We start from the raw sequence: 16,559 nt of genomic DNA on the forward strand, positions 1-16,559 counted from the left end.
AGATCAGTGGTGGCCAGGAGCATGGATAGAAGAGACGGTTGAACTGGTGAAGCCCAAAGATTTTTTTTTCAAATGGAAAACTATTCTGCATGACATTGTAATAGTGGATACATGACTCTGAATTTCTCAAAACAAACAACATTACAGTACAGAGAGTGAAACTCCATGTATGCAAGCTGAAAAAAACAAGACATTGATACCTGGGATCCCAGCAAGAGAGTGCAGATTGTGACAGAAATTCTCACTCCACCGCAAACGCATCATAGACCGCCACTGAAGTGGATGGGGGCGGGGGGAATGTGCTGGCCTCAGTAACTTTGGACCTGAGTGAAGACAGTAAGGCTAAAGCTGATGAGAATTGTACACATGTGTTGTTGATAAAGTTCTTTCCCTGGGGATGTGGGTTAGCAATTCTGAAATCACTGTACACTGGAGTTGTACGGTTAAGAGATGGCAGGAATCAGGGAGGAGGCAGACATGCAAGAGGAGGCTAGGAGAATCCACACAGCAATGGATTAGAGCACGGACTCATGCTTAGCTTAATACACACGGAGACAGATACATACAGAAGAACTTAGGGGTGAGTGTATGCACAGAGATTGGCATACACACACATTTCCTTTCTTTGTCAGCTGGGAGGAGCATAGAAGCAACGAACTCCAGGAACAACCAGTAAGTACCCTGAGCACCCCAGATCTGACTTTCTAATGCCATTCTCCAATAGAAGAAATGAGGGGTATTTGGGGAAATGACTAACTCAAAGACTAAGATAGAGAGACAGAGAGTATACAAGATGAGTCCAGAACATCTTTTGGTGCCGGAGAGTAAGCTCTCAGAAGGAAAAAAAAAAAAAACAAAAAAACCCAAAAAAACCCCCACCACAATAATGGTATTTCCAAGAAACACAGGAGCCACCTGAAAACAGCTCCCAATAGTCCAAATTATATAGCCCTTTGAGCAACAAAATAAGTAATGTAATATTGGATTATAACCCAAAGTATAAGGTAAATATTCATGAGGCCATACTGACATAAATAAATGATTGAATAAATAGATCAGTCGGGGAGAATAGACACAATTTTCTGTGTAAAATTCAGAATAATTTATGCAGCTGTTCCTCCCTCAAGGAGATGGAATATTAACTCTCTGCTCCTTAAACGTTCGCTGTGCAAAGTGACTTCCTTCCTAAGAGGACAGTATGGAGAGGAGCAAAAAGAGTAACATTACAGTGGGGAACCAGACAGACACAACCTCAGCCAGCAGACCAAGGTCAACATCAATACTGATACGTCATATTGATAGTATGTACCCTTGATATGGTGTGATCCTTGATATCTCTGTGGTCTTCCTTCCAAACACCAATCACCCCATCTAGTTATGAGATATACATCAGGCAAATCCCAACTGAAGGGCAGTCTATAAAAATATCTGACCAGTACTCCTCAAAACTGTCAAGGTCATCGAAAATAAAAAATGTCTGGGAAACTGTCACAGCCAAAAAGAGCCAAAGGAGACAGAATGACAAAATGAAATGTACTGTGGATGTGATCTCTGAGTAGAAAAAGGACTTAGGTTAAAAACTAAGCAAATATAAATCCAGTATGGATTCTAGCTACTTGACGATGTACCAATATTAATCCATTAGTTGTAACACAAGTCCCTTACTAATATAAACGGTTAGCAATGAGGGAACTGTAGGTGGGGTGTATGGGAACTCTCTGCCTTTGCAAATTTTCCCTAAACATAAAGCTATAATAAAATAAGGTTTATATTAAGAAAATACATACACTAGCTTAAGAGCAAGAAAGGGAAATTTCCATCTGAGAGAAATGGAAAGAAAATCCATAGTTGTGCACAGGAGCTGAAGACGTATGGCCAAAGCACAGGAGTTGGACACAAAGATGCCCGTCAGGAAGACCAGCCAGGAGCCGGAACTGGGCTCCCATGTGAACTGGAGCCAGGAAGATACTGTAAGTTCCCAAATAAAATCCCAGATACCCTTATCCTCTAGGCTGAAAATTAGCCTCTGGCACTAGGTAACGGATGTAAAATGTGTCACTTGCTTGAGCTCAGAACACCAAGCCTTTGTGTGGCTAGATAGAAACCCTGAATTTGAGCTGTATATGCAGTATAAACCCTGAGAAGATACACTTACATAAAAATTGACTTGGAGCCAGTGAAAGCCACAGGACCAGGCACAGGCAAAGAGCTCATTAGGAGGCCATCCCATCCTAAGGTGCAAGATGCAAGATGAACTCACAGTCAAAAATTACAAAGCTCGTGAGGAGATTCACTACCATGATAGACAGCTGCCAGACATAGCCACTGGGGGAACTGACATTTTAGGAGTTACAGAAAATAGAACAATGTAAAAGAGACTCAAATTATGAGTGTTTAAAATGTTCTAAAGAAAAAATGGCATCCACAAAACAAGAATAAGGTTTATGAAATAAGATCCAGTGGATTTAAAAAAAAAGCAGAAATACTAGACGTGAAAAGTATGATCACTGAGAAAAAATTCCAAGAACATTTTCATCAAGTGTTCCTAACTCCAGTTGCATATCGTATCACCTTCAAGCTTTAAAAATACTGATATTCATGCCCTGACCCACACCAATTAAACCAGAAACTTGGGGGCAGGGCCAGGCATTTATATATTTTTTAATCTGCTGAGTATTCTAAGATGCAGCCAGTACTGTGAAGTACTTTGTTAAATAAATTACTAGACATAACTGAAGAGAGAAATAACGATGATGATGATGATGATAACAAACAGCAAACTTGACATAGCTTAAGACAGAGAAAAAGAGAGAAAATAAAAAGGATGATGAGCTGATACACATATGAGAGGAGTGAAGGAACATGAAGGCTGTAACGAGAAATCTGACAGGTATCTCAGCATCCCAGAAGGAGAGACTAGAGAGCATGGTGGAGAAGAAACAGTCAAAGAGAAAATGGTTAAATATTTTCTCCAAACGAGAAAGGACATGAAAAGCCCTAATGGATGCTGAGTAGATAAATACAAAGAATCCAGACCTAGACACACTCTAGGGAAATGTAGAGAGAAAATGCCCAGGTAGGTGTGGGTGGAGGGCGAGGAGGCCTCCCTAGGACTGATGTGGTGGTTATAAGGAAAAGTCTAAACTGCCATTGTAGTGTCAGAGCCTATTCTGGGTACAGTCACACTCAGACTAACACCAGATGACCTACTGGGCACTGTCTGCGTACAAGTGCTGTCCTAGGAACCGGCAGACAGAAAGGTGAGTAAGGCACAGTTACAGAGCTCCAAGGGAAGAGGGGATGGGTGCAAGTAACTGTGGTCAGTTGCATGGATAATGTCCATACTTCAGTTCTCCCTGGACCCATCCATCTATTGTGTCTTGGGACTTGACAGTTCTTGTCAGAGTTTCTTTCTCAATGTCTTAAAAATGAGCTGACCTTGAGACTTTCTTTGTCCAACAGTTTGGACTTGACAGTGCATGAGGTCAGAGCCTAGTCCTCCGGAGGCTACGAGGGTTTCTGCTAACCTTCTCCCCTCACTGGGATAACATGCCCAGGCTAGCCTCCTGAGGCTGAGGTCTGGGGAGCAGAGATCAGTCATGCCAGTCACTCTAGCCCACAATGTGAGTGACTTCAGTAGAGCTGAGCACCTCGTATGCCTGATGAATAAATAATTGTTACTGTAGGCCACACAGATGCCCCTGATAGGAGGGAAGGAGGCAGGGCACAACTATTAAAAGGATGACACAGCAATTGAGAAGAAGACATAAATGCTTAGAACCACCTCAGCCCCAGATGGCAGAAGGTTTGACTCCCAGTAGAGCCCGAGCCTCGGTGTGGGCTCACTGTAATGCATTAGCAGCTAAGTGACACACCCACAGGCCCACGACCGTTCTGAGGCTGACCATAAAACGCCAGAAAGTGGGTGTGGGGGGGCACTTCTAGGAAATCTCTGTCCCTTACCCCAAATAGTTGGATAATCCTCCCATTCGTTAGCCCATGAGATAACCTATCCCATAAAAATGAAACACCCCAGGGCCCCTCTGATTTCCCTAGACGACCCCAAGCCCTGGTGTCAGTCTGCCTCCTGAAACGGACTGCATTCTGTCTCTGGAGTGTGTGTCTCCCTAAATAAATCTACTTCCACTCTGCTATGGCTCCCTCTTGAATTCTTTCCCGTGAGAAGCCAAGGACCCTCACTTGGCGGGGCGCGTCCCAAGGACTCACCGGAGACCTGGGACACAACCATCCTCTCTGGTGCCATTTTCCTGCAAAAGTAACAACTCCCCATATTCCAGTGTGAGAGAGGACACGGCAGATAACAGCGGGAAAATAACTCCGAATCTAAACTCTGTCCCCTCTGCCGTATTAAAGTTGTTTCCGGGCTTCCACAAAGTTCCGGCTAGCGCTATCTGGCAAATGCGTTGGTGGCAAAAGCTGTAACGGGTAGCGGCAGCTGAAATCTCTTGCCCTTAAGTGGCTGTCAGCGCAAAACTATAAACAGCAAACACAGGGAAGCCTGTCTTAAGCCGCAGCCCAGGGCAGCCCAGACATTGGATGCCTTCTAGAAGTGATCTTTAAGTAAAGGCTGACTACAGGAGCCTTGGGGATAGTTTAAAATGGTGGCTCTAGATGGGGCTGTCTGATGGGGAGTGATGCCTGTCTGGGCTTCGCTGGGCTCGCCTGCCCGGAGTCACATAATGAAAGAACCCCGAGATGAACTCCAAAGCTACGTCATATGATATTTGTCTTTCTCTTTTTGACTTATTTCACTCAGTATGATCATCTCTAGATCCATGCATGTTGCTGCAAATGTCATTATTTTGTTTTCTTTGGGTAGGCATTTTGCACGAACTCAGTACTCCTCAACTGAGAATTTAAAAGGAATTTAAAATTGATGGAAACCATCTTGCCCTCCATGTTGTAGAAGGGGAAATAGGCTCCCTGCAGGGCCCTGAGTTTAGCCATTAGTTGTTAGTAACTGAGCGGGGAGCCTCCACTGTCCATCTATAATCTTGTCTGTGATTTGTGTCATCCATGAACAAGGAGCAGACATCGGGGGAGTCTTTCTTGATAATTTAGTGAGTGGAAAATATTAATAAATTTTCTTTTTCCCAAAGAGAATGCCTTATCTTTTTGCCGTGGGCATTAGCCTGTAATAAATATATAATTAGAGGGAAAAAACCTTCAAGATAGATAACTCAGCCCCTGGTGGCCATTTATTAAGTACGTTTAAGGGGGCTAATAAATCCACTTGGACAACAAGTAATTTGAGAACCAACCTACTTATCTGCATGAATTCAGTGATTCCCCGTCAATCTTCAAAATAAATATTTTAACCAGATTATAGAAGTTACCTCATTGGTGAAGGGTCACTTGGCTCATGACTTTTAAGCTCTACCAATACTTTATATCTCATCTACCCATTTACTCAAATTAAATCATGAATTCCTTGAGAATGTGGTAGGAGCCTAATAATAGCTTGTTGAATGAATGTACAAAAGATACTGGAAGTTCAGTGAGATCAGGATATACAGTATCAGGGCCAGACATTACCATGGGAGCAACTGAAAACCCAGGACTGAAAGGACAAGGGGAACCAGGGCCAGAGGTGGTGGCCCACACCCTGCAGGTCAGGCACACTTCTGTCCTGTGGTCCAGAGAGGAGTCTGGCAGTGAGATGCTCCGGGTGCAGGGACGGACGGACGTGCCCCTTGCTATCCCTGAGGGGACAGTTGATACAGACCCCCAGGGGCACTTGCTAGCCCTCTCCGCACACCCTTCCAGGGCCCCGTAACTGGCCGAGTGGCTGCTAGAAAACGCCCCTGGGAACAGTGGCGATTAGCCAAAAATGTCAAGCTAAAGAAAACCTGGATGGGGTTTTCTCTATTTTGACCTTCTATTTTAAATCATAGAAAGAACTAGGAAATATTATTTCTGATCAGCCAGGATTTAGCTCTCTCTCTCTCTCTCTTTTTAAGGTAAGGAATAATCAAGAGAGCATAGCCTTTTGGCTGTCCTAAATCCAGTGAAGCAGCTGCCCCTCATACGACCACTGGAGGCTCCGCCAGCTGAGGTTCCTCGTGGCAAATCCCAGTGAATCCCCCGTTGTCGTTGTCGTAACTCCTGCGGTCCTTCCTTCCCTCTCCCACTTCCTGGCCCTTCGCCCTCCTGACACACGCACGCAGGCTCTCAAAACAGCTTCTTAGCGTGGCTCCAACCACCAAACAGGCAGCTTGTCCAAACTAAGGGACCAAGAGCTTGTCTGGCATTCCTTCCTCTTTTAGGAAGGCAGACTTCGTATCGCATCCAGACGCAGACGGCGATCAGGCCCCTGCGACCTAACGCCTTGCCAGGACTCTCTATAGTGTTTTTCCTCTTTATTTATTTATTTTTTCCCCGTTTGGATCTGTGTTTGATGAAACTGTTTGCGGAATCCCTTATCATTCCACCCAAACAAGTATGTGAGAAATAGAGACTCCTGAAATGATCTACTTCATAGCTAAAGCACAGGTGTGAGTAAAGCTTAAAGTGTTACATGGAGCTTTAAAATGAAGCATTTGGAGATGCATTTTTTTGCTTGAGAAATGGTCCATAAAAGAGTACATGCTATATAGGAGATTCACCCAGCAGAATCCCACAAGAAGTCAGATGATAGAGTGAATGGAGCCAAGATGACCATTTACTACATAGAAGTCCTACCCCAAGTACAGTCAGGGCAACCTCACTATCTTCAGTCTCAAGCTGTCATCTGAAAGGACTCCAGAAAGGACCTTCCAATGGAGAATGTCAAAGGATAGGGAAAAAAGAGCATCCCATAACTCTTGTATTATTGGTTTAAAATGATGAGTTCGACTCTGGGGAAAAACAGCAAGATCAAAACATTCTCCATCACCATCATGGCAGACAGGGCTCAACTCACCAGAAGCTGAGTGCCACGCATGTCCTGAGGAGCACCAGGGGAAGCTGCTTCTGCCATTAAGTCCAAAAGCAAAGTGCGAGCACAGAAAGATTACAAGACTAGGAGACCCAGGAAGCAGGGAGCTGGGGGAACAAAGCAGGATGTCAGGGATGAGGGGAAGACTGGAGAGAAAATCAACACAAAGCATGGACGCACAGGGGTGTGAAGCCAGGTATGTGGCCCTTGGGTGTTTGGGTCTGGTTTAAAGTCAGCATCGTGAACAAAGGCGGTCAGTCCCCCTCCATTCTGAATTGTCATCTGTCCTTGCCCAACTAGTGCCAGTTGGAGGGTGGCGCGCCCTCAGGATGTCAAGCACCACTTTGGGCTTGCAAAGGGAAACCAGGGTTTGTGTTGTGGTCAAGAGCCGGACATCAGCCAGGAAGCTGCTGATACAAAGTCTGAGTAAGTGAGAGAGAGAACCAGGGTCCAGCGTTCAAACCAGCATGAGAAAAAATAAAATAAAAAGACGAGGACAAAGTCACACGGTTAATATGCAGCTGCACTGGCTTCTAGAAAAGAGTAAGGAACCCCCCTTTCCCTGATGGCATTTACTGACTGTCCTTTCCCTTTTGAAATGTGTTCTCTGGCTCGTATGCTGCGTCCTCTCTGGCTAACACTGTGTCCTGCATCCTCCCTCGCTCTGGGAGATGACGGCCAGGGAGCCTTTGGTGACGTCACTGGGTATTCCCCCTTTCCGTGGGACCAGGGACAAGCACTGAGCTCCACCACCTCCAGCTTCAGTGATTCAGAAGCACCAACCCATCCGCCTAGTGTACCCGTCAGTGAGGGAGCAATGTAGCCAGGTCCCCAGAGCCGCCCCGGCCATCAGCGTCTTCTGAGGCTGCAGTCGGCCGGCCCGCTTGTGCTCCACCAACACATGGCTGATTCGGGGAAAATAAGTGATGTCAGTGGGTGGGTGGCATGGAGTGGGGGCTGAGCGCTCTGGAGCGAGACGCCTTATAGGTTCCACCTCCCCTGACGGAGCCCTGTGCTCTAACCTTCTCCAGAGCGCAGTGCTGGCCCTGCTGCCCCTTTCCTCGCCCTGCACGCCCCCGTGAGTGTACTCCCTTACCTCCAGGCCTGTACTCCCAGTTCCTACTGACCTACTCCCAGTTCTTCAGTCAGACCATGGCACCGAATTCCACACCGGCATGCCCAGCTAGGATGGAGACTGTGTTTGCCTCAAGATTAAGGTAGTCAAAACTGAAGCCATCATCACTGCTTTGCCACTGTTATCCCTCTACATCCCCCATCACAAGTGACCGCATCTCATCCTATCCATTTTGTTCAAGTCAGAAACCGAGCACTCATTCTTTACTTTTCCCTCTTCCCGAAATCCTAGATCCAGCCAGTGTCCATCTCTTTCCATTCTTCCTATGTCTCTATCCACCTTCTTCCTGTGTATCTTAAAAGTCCCCTTTACTATCATTCAGCTTTTATTTCCTGGGCGTTTTCTGAGTAAGTCTTACTAGTCTACCTACCTCTGATGCTGCCCTCCTTCACTTTATCTCTGCTTTGCCATTTCAATGACCTCACAGGTATGAGAATGTTCTCTTGCTGCTCACCTGGTCTAAATTTTGAATGACTTGTAGTACCCTTGGCATAAAATCCAAACTTGACTGCAACCAACGCAAGATCCTTCAAGATTCAGATCTCACAACCTGTCTCACCTTATGGGCACGTACACCTCCAGACTCTCCCCAACGTGAGCCTGTGTCAGGCTGTGTGCCTCTCAGTAGACTTTACATTTCCCACTCCTCAAGTCTGTTTCTTTCACTCTGTTACTTGACTTGGCTGGAAAACCTTCCCCCGTTTCATCACCTGAAAATCCCTTAGCCAGGACCAGCTACATAATTTACAGGGTCTAGTGTAAAATGAAGCTATGGGCTTCTTGTTTTAAAAAAATTATGGAGAATTTCAGAATGGCAAGAGTAGAGCATTAAGTCAAGCCCAGGGCCCTTCCAAGCACAGGGTTTGGGCAACGTTCACATGGCCAGTCCTCACCTCCATTTTCTGACACTTTCCCCATGTTTTTCCCTAAAAGATGCAGATTTTTTTCTCTATTCTCACTACACCTTGCAGACATCTCCATTTTCACACTCATCCTGCAGCATGTTCAATTTTCATGTACGTGTTTCCTCACTGGGCTGTAAGTTCCTGAGGGCCTTGGCCAATGTTGTATATTCAGTGGCCAGAACAATATGTGGCACATAGTAGGTCCTCAGGATGGATTTGCTGACTGAATGGATGAGCCACCCCAACCTCTGTAGCTTGTTTTCTGTGGGAGGCTGCTGTTACCTCTGTCTTGCTTCATTCACAGGTTTTGTTGGGTGGTCGGTCTGTTGTTCGGCTGGTTGTTCCAGAACAATAGTCCTAAACACCTACTAGCACCGTAACGGCTTAGTCCTTCCGGAATTCCTGGAGGTATGACTTAAAGGTCCCATACCTATAACACAGAATATTTTAAACATCATTTAAACATGGGCATTGAAAAAAAATTAAATGACAAGTAATAAATCCTCTTTCATTTCTGTTTCCCTTTCTGGATTTCAATATATGCATTAACAGTCGTATTTTCTGGAAAGTTTAAAAATGTGCTGCACTTCAAACAAAGTCATGACACTACAACAAATTCAGAAGGAGGCCAACCCTTTTCAGCTTCTCTTTGGCGAACCTATAGCCTCCGGACTGGTGCCCTTGAATTCTTCCATCCCCCACTCTCCAAGTATCATTTCTTCAAAAGATGGTTCAGCCAGAGGGCAAGTACAGAGAAGCAAGCGTAGGTCCTCTTGTTGAAGCAGAGGTGGGGGTGGGATGGGCGGAGTGTTTCCTTCTCAGTTCGCCCTCCCCACCCCCAACTCTGATCTCCTACCAAGCAGGTGGTCTTAAAGGTGGAGGGGAGTGTTTTGTACATACGCATGTGTATATGGGAGTGTGTATATAACTGATACTTTTTTTTTTACTTTTGATAACAATCTAGTTAAGACCCAACCCAGCAGTCTAATCCACCAAACTCCTACTTGAGATTAGCCAAGACCACTCATCTGGTCAAACTCTCTGAGGAGAAAATCAGGTTATTACTCTGTGACATTTCCAAACCGCAAAGTTACGTAGGCACAGAGGCGGCCTTAGTCATCGGGAGCTCTGACAGCCAGGCTTCCTGACAACTACCCAGCGATCGAATTTTCATGAGAGTTAATAGATTCCAAGAGGACAAGCTGTTTAATTTAAAAAGTTTCCAAGTTTGACAAAAGCCTTTCAGGGGCCTTAAAAAATGAGCTAAAGAAAGCTGTTTCCCAGTGATTGCACATTCAGGAATCCATCTGCAAACACTCAGCCAAGACATGCACTAAATACCCACTACATAGTTACTTATATCAGCCAAACATTGTAAACAAGCGTTGGACCCTGTGCAATTATTACATATATAGGAGTGACGAAATTCTATTTGCTGGGCTAGCGGGCAGCTATTAAAACTGACGTTTGCAAAGAGCTGTTTTAGAGCTTGGAAAGATGTTTACATTGTAACGCTAAGTGAGCTGTGAGGTTTCAGCAATGTCTGTACCACGTGACCTCAACTGGTTCTTAACATGCACAGAAAATGAAGACAAGACATGTATAGATTTTAACTGTGATTTGTTTTTCTCTGAGGTTACAGGTGAGTGTCTTTTCTTTTTACTCTTCTGCTGTCTCCATTCTTTCCCAGTGAGCATATGTAACTTCCAGAATAAGAAGAACATATAAATATATAAGACATTTCTTTTAAAAGTGACAGTCCCAAGGCAGCTTAACTTCACTGTGGTCCTTCTCTGCATGAGTCAACATGACACTGAGGACAGAGGGGCTCTGAGTCACTTAACAAGCTATGTGGGCCAGTCAGAGCCAGAACAGAGCAAGTTCTTGGAGAAACTTGAAATCATGAACCCCAGTTTACAGAAGAATGGCAAAATGGAGATTACTATTTGTGAAGAATGAAAAAAAGTGGATTTTCAGTTACATTTTGTTATGCTTCTTTCTAGAAGCCAAGAGAAGCATTTCTTCTTTATTTCATAGAAAAAGGTGGGGAGAGCTCAAAGGCTAAATCTGTGATAAAAGTCAGTATTTCAGTGTGGCCAGACACACAGAGAAGAAACACATTATGGTTAACTTTTTTGGTTGCAGGTGTCCAGGACTCACTCAAGTCAGCTCAACTGCATGGCATGGCGTGAGAAGGGGGACAAATTCTCATGGAGGACAACAGGGGGGGAGTGGGTAACCAGGAGCTACCATTAGAGCAAATTTCACGGACACACGACCTGAAGGGTCCCCAGGTCTAAGGATGCTCTGAAGACTTCAGCAGCAGGCGTCCGCTCCTGGGCTCAGGCGCTCCCGTACTGCACAGTGCAGAACTTCTGGGCGTCTCTTACTCCCTGTCCTGGTATTGGCTGGCTTCTGTACCTTCTACTCTATATGTTTTCTGGGCTGCATAGCCTCTGCTCTGTTTCTGGTCAGTTCGTTTTGCATAGGGCTCCTTATGGCCACCCCGCATTCCCTCTTTTAATGGGATTCTGTGAGCTTCAGCTCTGATCGAAGCAATGAGGCCACCACCTCATTCTCTCTGTTTGTTCCTAGTACAAGAAGGCGTGGCGGTGTCTCAGCTCTTCCACTCACAGTAAACCGTTTCATAAGCCCCTGATGAGTCCAGGTAATAGGTGCCCTGGGTTCCCACATCCTCTCCTCATCCATGAAACAGAAATCCCACCTGTGACTGCCCAGTGAAGGACTCTTGAGCTAAGCAGTTTCACTTAGAAGAGATGGGAGGAAAAAGGTTATAACAGAGAGACGGTACCCAAGGCTTTCTGCCTGACATCCTGTGAACAGCCATTGACTCAAGGGGAGTTCTACTGGCCTGATGAACATTCAGGTCAAGAATCCTGACTCTGGAATGCTGACATGTCTGTCTCGAGTCAGACCAACGTCATCAAGTCCACCAGACTGTGTAGACTAGTCTGTGCCTATTTGCTAACAAATATTTAATGAGTATTTTTATATCAAAAAAGAAAGGTGATGTACATATTTAGCTCAGAACCAGGCCACAACTCTGACCCTTCACTATGTTGCATACGGACATTCTATTCCCTCTGTTGCCCGTGTTAACAAGAGGAGCGGTGGCATCCTGACTGCGCGAGATTGCTTAACCACCTTTTTGCCTGAGCAGACGTTACATCAGTGCTTAAGACCTTGATGCCTATTTGTTCAGAACCTTAAATAAAATAAGGAGCTGCTTCCTTTCCCCACTCACTACTATTTAGATTGCTTTGGGCAAAGCTATAAGCCAAAAAAAGAGAGTAAATATTGCCTTTGGCATCTAGATGTGTTTGTAAAACTGAGAGTCTGGAATGAAAACAGTTAAAAGGAAAAATAGCTGTGAAGGGGAGGTCAGTGCCAAGTTTACAAAGAAATGTCCCCTATGGCCCCTCGGCCGGACCCGCGGGCCTCAGTGCCCCTCAGCCCCTCTGACTTCATCACTGGCAAAGGAGCATGCAGACAGCAGCCTGATGGCTGAGGACTGGAGGGGGAGGGATGTAATGTTTACCAGGTGTGCTCTACGCCAGGCATGGCAGCGGGTGTCCCTCACACATGTTATCTCATTTAAACTTCACAAAGATGCTGAAGGAAGTCAGACAGAGAGAGACAGATATGATATGGTATCTCTTACATGTGGAATCTAAAACAAAAAAAGAAACAAATTCTATTTAAAAACCAAAATCAGACTCATGGACATAGAAAACAAACTACGGTTACCAAAGGGGAAAGGGTGGGGAGGGACAAGTTGGCAGTTGGGGATTAAGATACACACATTACTATATAATAAAGAGATAAACAACAGGGACCCACTGTACAGCACAGGGACCTACATTCAATTTCTTGTAATAACTTACAATGGAAAATAATCTAAAAAGGAAAGTACGTACGTATGTACACGTGTAACTGACTCACTTTGCTGTACACCTGAAACTAACACTGCAAATCAACGACACTTCAATAAAAAAATCCTGGGAGTTAGGCGTGACAGTGGCAACATCTCAGGAAACCGAGGCTTTGAGGGTTAGCCTTTAAGGAGACTCGCCAGGTGAGCTGGGAATACTCCTCTGTCTCAACTTGATGCCTGGAGACTAACTGTACTTGTGTAGATTAACACTAGACAGTACACTTCTCGTGTCCGCACCATAGAGCTGGCATCAAGCCACCCAGAATACTGTGGCCTGTGGATTATGTGCGGACAGGAATGGACATACCTGATGATGGGGAGGAAGACAGGGCCTGATGCGAAGCCAAAAGGGGGACAGTCAACCCCACAGGTGACCAGAGCGGGGACTTCACAGATGGCAGCATGTTCAAACAGCGACAGCCCTGCTCTGTGGCAAGTGAGCCCAGCCTCCCACCTGGCCACCTTCATGCACACAGGCCTCGTCTATTTCCGTCTTTGATTGCCAAACATATTTCAGTTATCTGTACCTGTTTGTCCAGGACCCCAAATAAAGTAATGAGCTTCCTAGCATGTCTGAGCAACATGTGATCAGTGGAGAGCCCGAGGCTCTTCCTTTGGGGTTGTTCTCCGTCAAACGTCTGCTGAAAAAGTACAAAGCTTCTTCTTTACCCTTATGTGGTAGGAAAGGTCTTACAAACACCCTTGGTTTTAGGCAGGAAAGAGCTGACTTCAAGGCTTAGTGCTACTTGAATTTCCCTCACTTTGCAGAAGCCCGTTGCTCAGCAGCTGTCTCCTGCGCCCGGGGCAGGACGCTCTGGGCCGGAGGGGACACCGCTCGCATCTTCACGCTGATGGCCTTGCTGAGGCTTTGCTGCTCAGTGCTTAGTGGCTGCATACATGGAAGTTCCCTGCCTGTTCATATCCCTCTGTTAAAGCTCAAAAAGCCAGGAACAGTGAGTAACAACAGTGTGAGTCAGCAGGGGCACCAGGGAATGAATTAATGAGGACTGTGTGCCTGGGAATGAAAAATGCACTCGGAGTCTTAGTAACGCTGCAAGTTGAAGGAAACATGCAAGTTTCTGGGTGCAAGGAGATACTTAAGGTCATTGTTCAATCGTGTGGGCCGGACAGAAGGGACGCAGAGAAATGACTCCCCTCTAAGGAATGAAAAGGAGCAAGTGAGACTTGGACTGAGCAAGAAAGCACACGGAGGAATAAAGCCTGTCTGCTCAGTGGCCAGGACATGAAGCTTCACGGTGGGCAGGAAGAATCAGAAGGGAGGCTTGGCAAATGATCCCTGCAGGCATGTAACATCTGGGTAGGCAAGCGGCTCTCAGGCTTGAGCCTGCATCAGACCAGAGGACTTGGCAAAACAAGATTGCTGGGCCCCTCCCCAGACCTTTGCATTCAGTAGGTCCTGGGTGGGACCTGAGAAGTGGCATTTCTAGGAAGTACTCAGATGGTGCTGATGCTCTTGGTCTGGGGACCAGCTTTGAGAACCACGGGATTAGCAGATGCACCCAAGCAGCATGGTTGGAGAATGCCTGTTGCCCTTGGACAGCAGCCACGTGCCCCCTCACTGTAGCCCTCCTCCTGCGGTGGGCACACTTGTGCAGACAGATGGCCAAGGATGCCCACTGCAAGCCACCATGCTGACTTCTGATTTGGTGGCTTGATTACTTTAAATGGGTCTTGAGGGAAGTAAACCATATCATATGATTATTTTTGTGTTCCATCTCTGCTGTTCCCAATTAAAAAATGTAATAAGAAGGCTTATAAGAAATGATGTATATCCTTAAAACTCAAAATGGAAATAAGAGAGAAATGTCAAAGAAAGACAAAAAGCAAATACATCAATAAAAATCTCAGAGGGTTCGAAGAATAAGCAAGACTTTTAACCCTGAATTTTTAAACAAATTAAGAATGGGAAAAAAATGATGGGTTACATAATTCTCAACACTGGTTAAATATATATAGAACAATTCTTCCAGACAGACACATATATTTTGGATTTTAAATAACAAGGAGGAAAGTAAAAGGCCAGTTAGGCGACTGGTATCCTATGATCGGCAGCATAATGTGTGAGCTCAGGAGGACCTCAGGCCCCCACGCTTGCTGCCAGATCAGGCCTGGTTCCTGGGGCCAGTCAGAAACAAAGACTTGAATGGTTGCTGGTCCCCAGTGAAATCAGACCTGCTTCCCGCGAGCCCTGGCGTCGGGCAGCTCCACTCGTAAAAGCCACAGCTGATCAGGGGAGCACCCACAGGTCTGGAAAACAGCCAAAAGGGGTTCTCCAGGGACTCGCCCACCATAACCTAAGCACCAAAGCATTTATGAAAGGCCCGAGAAACACACGCATGCAAAACAAATCCAGCCCTTTTACTCCACCCACAGGGTTTTGTGAGGCGTCTTGTGGCTCCCGTTCAATCTCCTGTCATGTTGTCAGTTTCCAGACCCCTGGGACATTTGGCTGAGGCCGGGCATTACATCCCCTGTCGCGGGACCCTCTCCTGCCGGGAAGGGTGGAGTGGCTGAAATGGAATAATCCAATCCAGTCTTTTCCATTCCCACCTCTGTGGTCTCCGTTAGACTTTCATCACATCATCACATGAATCAAAACAATCTGGGGACACGTGCTCATATGACTGTCCCAACATGCCTTTTGTCCCCATGGCATCTTTCTCAGGGAAAAAAAAAAAAAAAGAGAAACAAAGTCCCCCAAATGAACATCATTTGCTTTGGAATCCTTGGGAAAGGGAAGGCAGCTGAGCGATGTCTCTTCTCCACACAGTCACGGGACACTCTGTTTACACTCACCTCTTAGGATGAGTATCGAAAGTCAAGGTGCGGGAACCCAGCAAGTTCTGGCTTGGGCTGACTGTGTACCTTCGCCTCACTGTCAAAATCCGTCATGAGCTTCTCTTATTATCTTTCCCATGAACAGACCAGGCTCAGTGGAAAGGAGAACGTTGCTCTGGGCTGCTTAACAAGCAAATAAGTTTTCAACTGCTTTCTCCCTTTCCTCCCCTCCCTCTTTGAATAAACATTTGGGAGACACAACCCTGGAGCCGGGCAATTGGCAAAGCTCTCTTTGTCCTCAAAAAGGCAAAACAAGATGATGGAGGTTCGTGGAGGATATGAGTTCTCTTGGCTAATCAGCCAAAATGTCCACATCTCTAATTCAAGGCTTCCTTTGATTTATCAATGTCATGTTTCACATTAAGGCCCCCAATGTCCATTTTCTTCACTTCCTTTCTAATTATTGCTTCCCAACTCAATAATCTGCTGTTCTGTAGTTTCTGAGGCCTTGCATCTAGTTTGTTCAGCACTTTGGAATGTGGTGAGGAAAGGGGGCTCTCTGTTCGAAAAACAGTATGGACTTTCTGTGCTTTTCATTTGCTCTTCCTGTTCATTCTTGTCAGTAAGTGTACCCAGCGCTTAATGACACAGGACGTGAAGAGTAAGTAGCTCTTCTGACATCGCTGGGGGAAGAGCTGGAGACAATGGAGGCTCAGGACCCAGTTTCGTCCCTTATCAGGGGCAGAAACTAGATGAGTTTCCTAACCTATAGGATTCACAGGTAGCTTATCTATAAACTGAGAGACTTCGAATTCCCAGAAAACGGAA

At 45.8% G+C, this 16,559-nt stretch overlaps 1 long non-coding RNA gene across 4 annotated transcripts in view; it reads right to left on the bottom strand.

Moving 5' to 3' along the window:
• Window positions 1-16,559, bottom strand: part of LOC105092996 (uncharacterized) — a 68,094-nt gene that overhangs the window by 17,527 nt on the left and 34,008 nt on the right. For all 4 annotated transcript variants that reach the window (XR_010377580.1, XR_010377579.1, XR_010377578.1 and 1 more), the window contains 2 exons: window positions 9,260-9,407; window positions 201-323 (listed from right to left, as the gene is read on the bottom strand). This is a non-coding gene — a long non-coding RNA (uncharacterized LOC105092996). The remainder of the gene's footprint in view (window positions 1-200; window positions 324-9,259; window positions 9,408-16,559) is intronic.

The sequence above is a fragment of the Camelus dromedarius genome, chromosome 23 (genome assembly GCF_036321535.1).
Source record: "Camelus dromedarius isolate mCamDro1 chromosome 23, mCamDro1.pat, whole genome shotgun sequence".
NCBI classification, from domain to species: Eukaryota; Metazoa; Chordata; class Mammalia; order Artiodactyla; family Camelidae; genus Camelus; species Camelus dromedarius.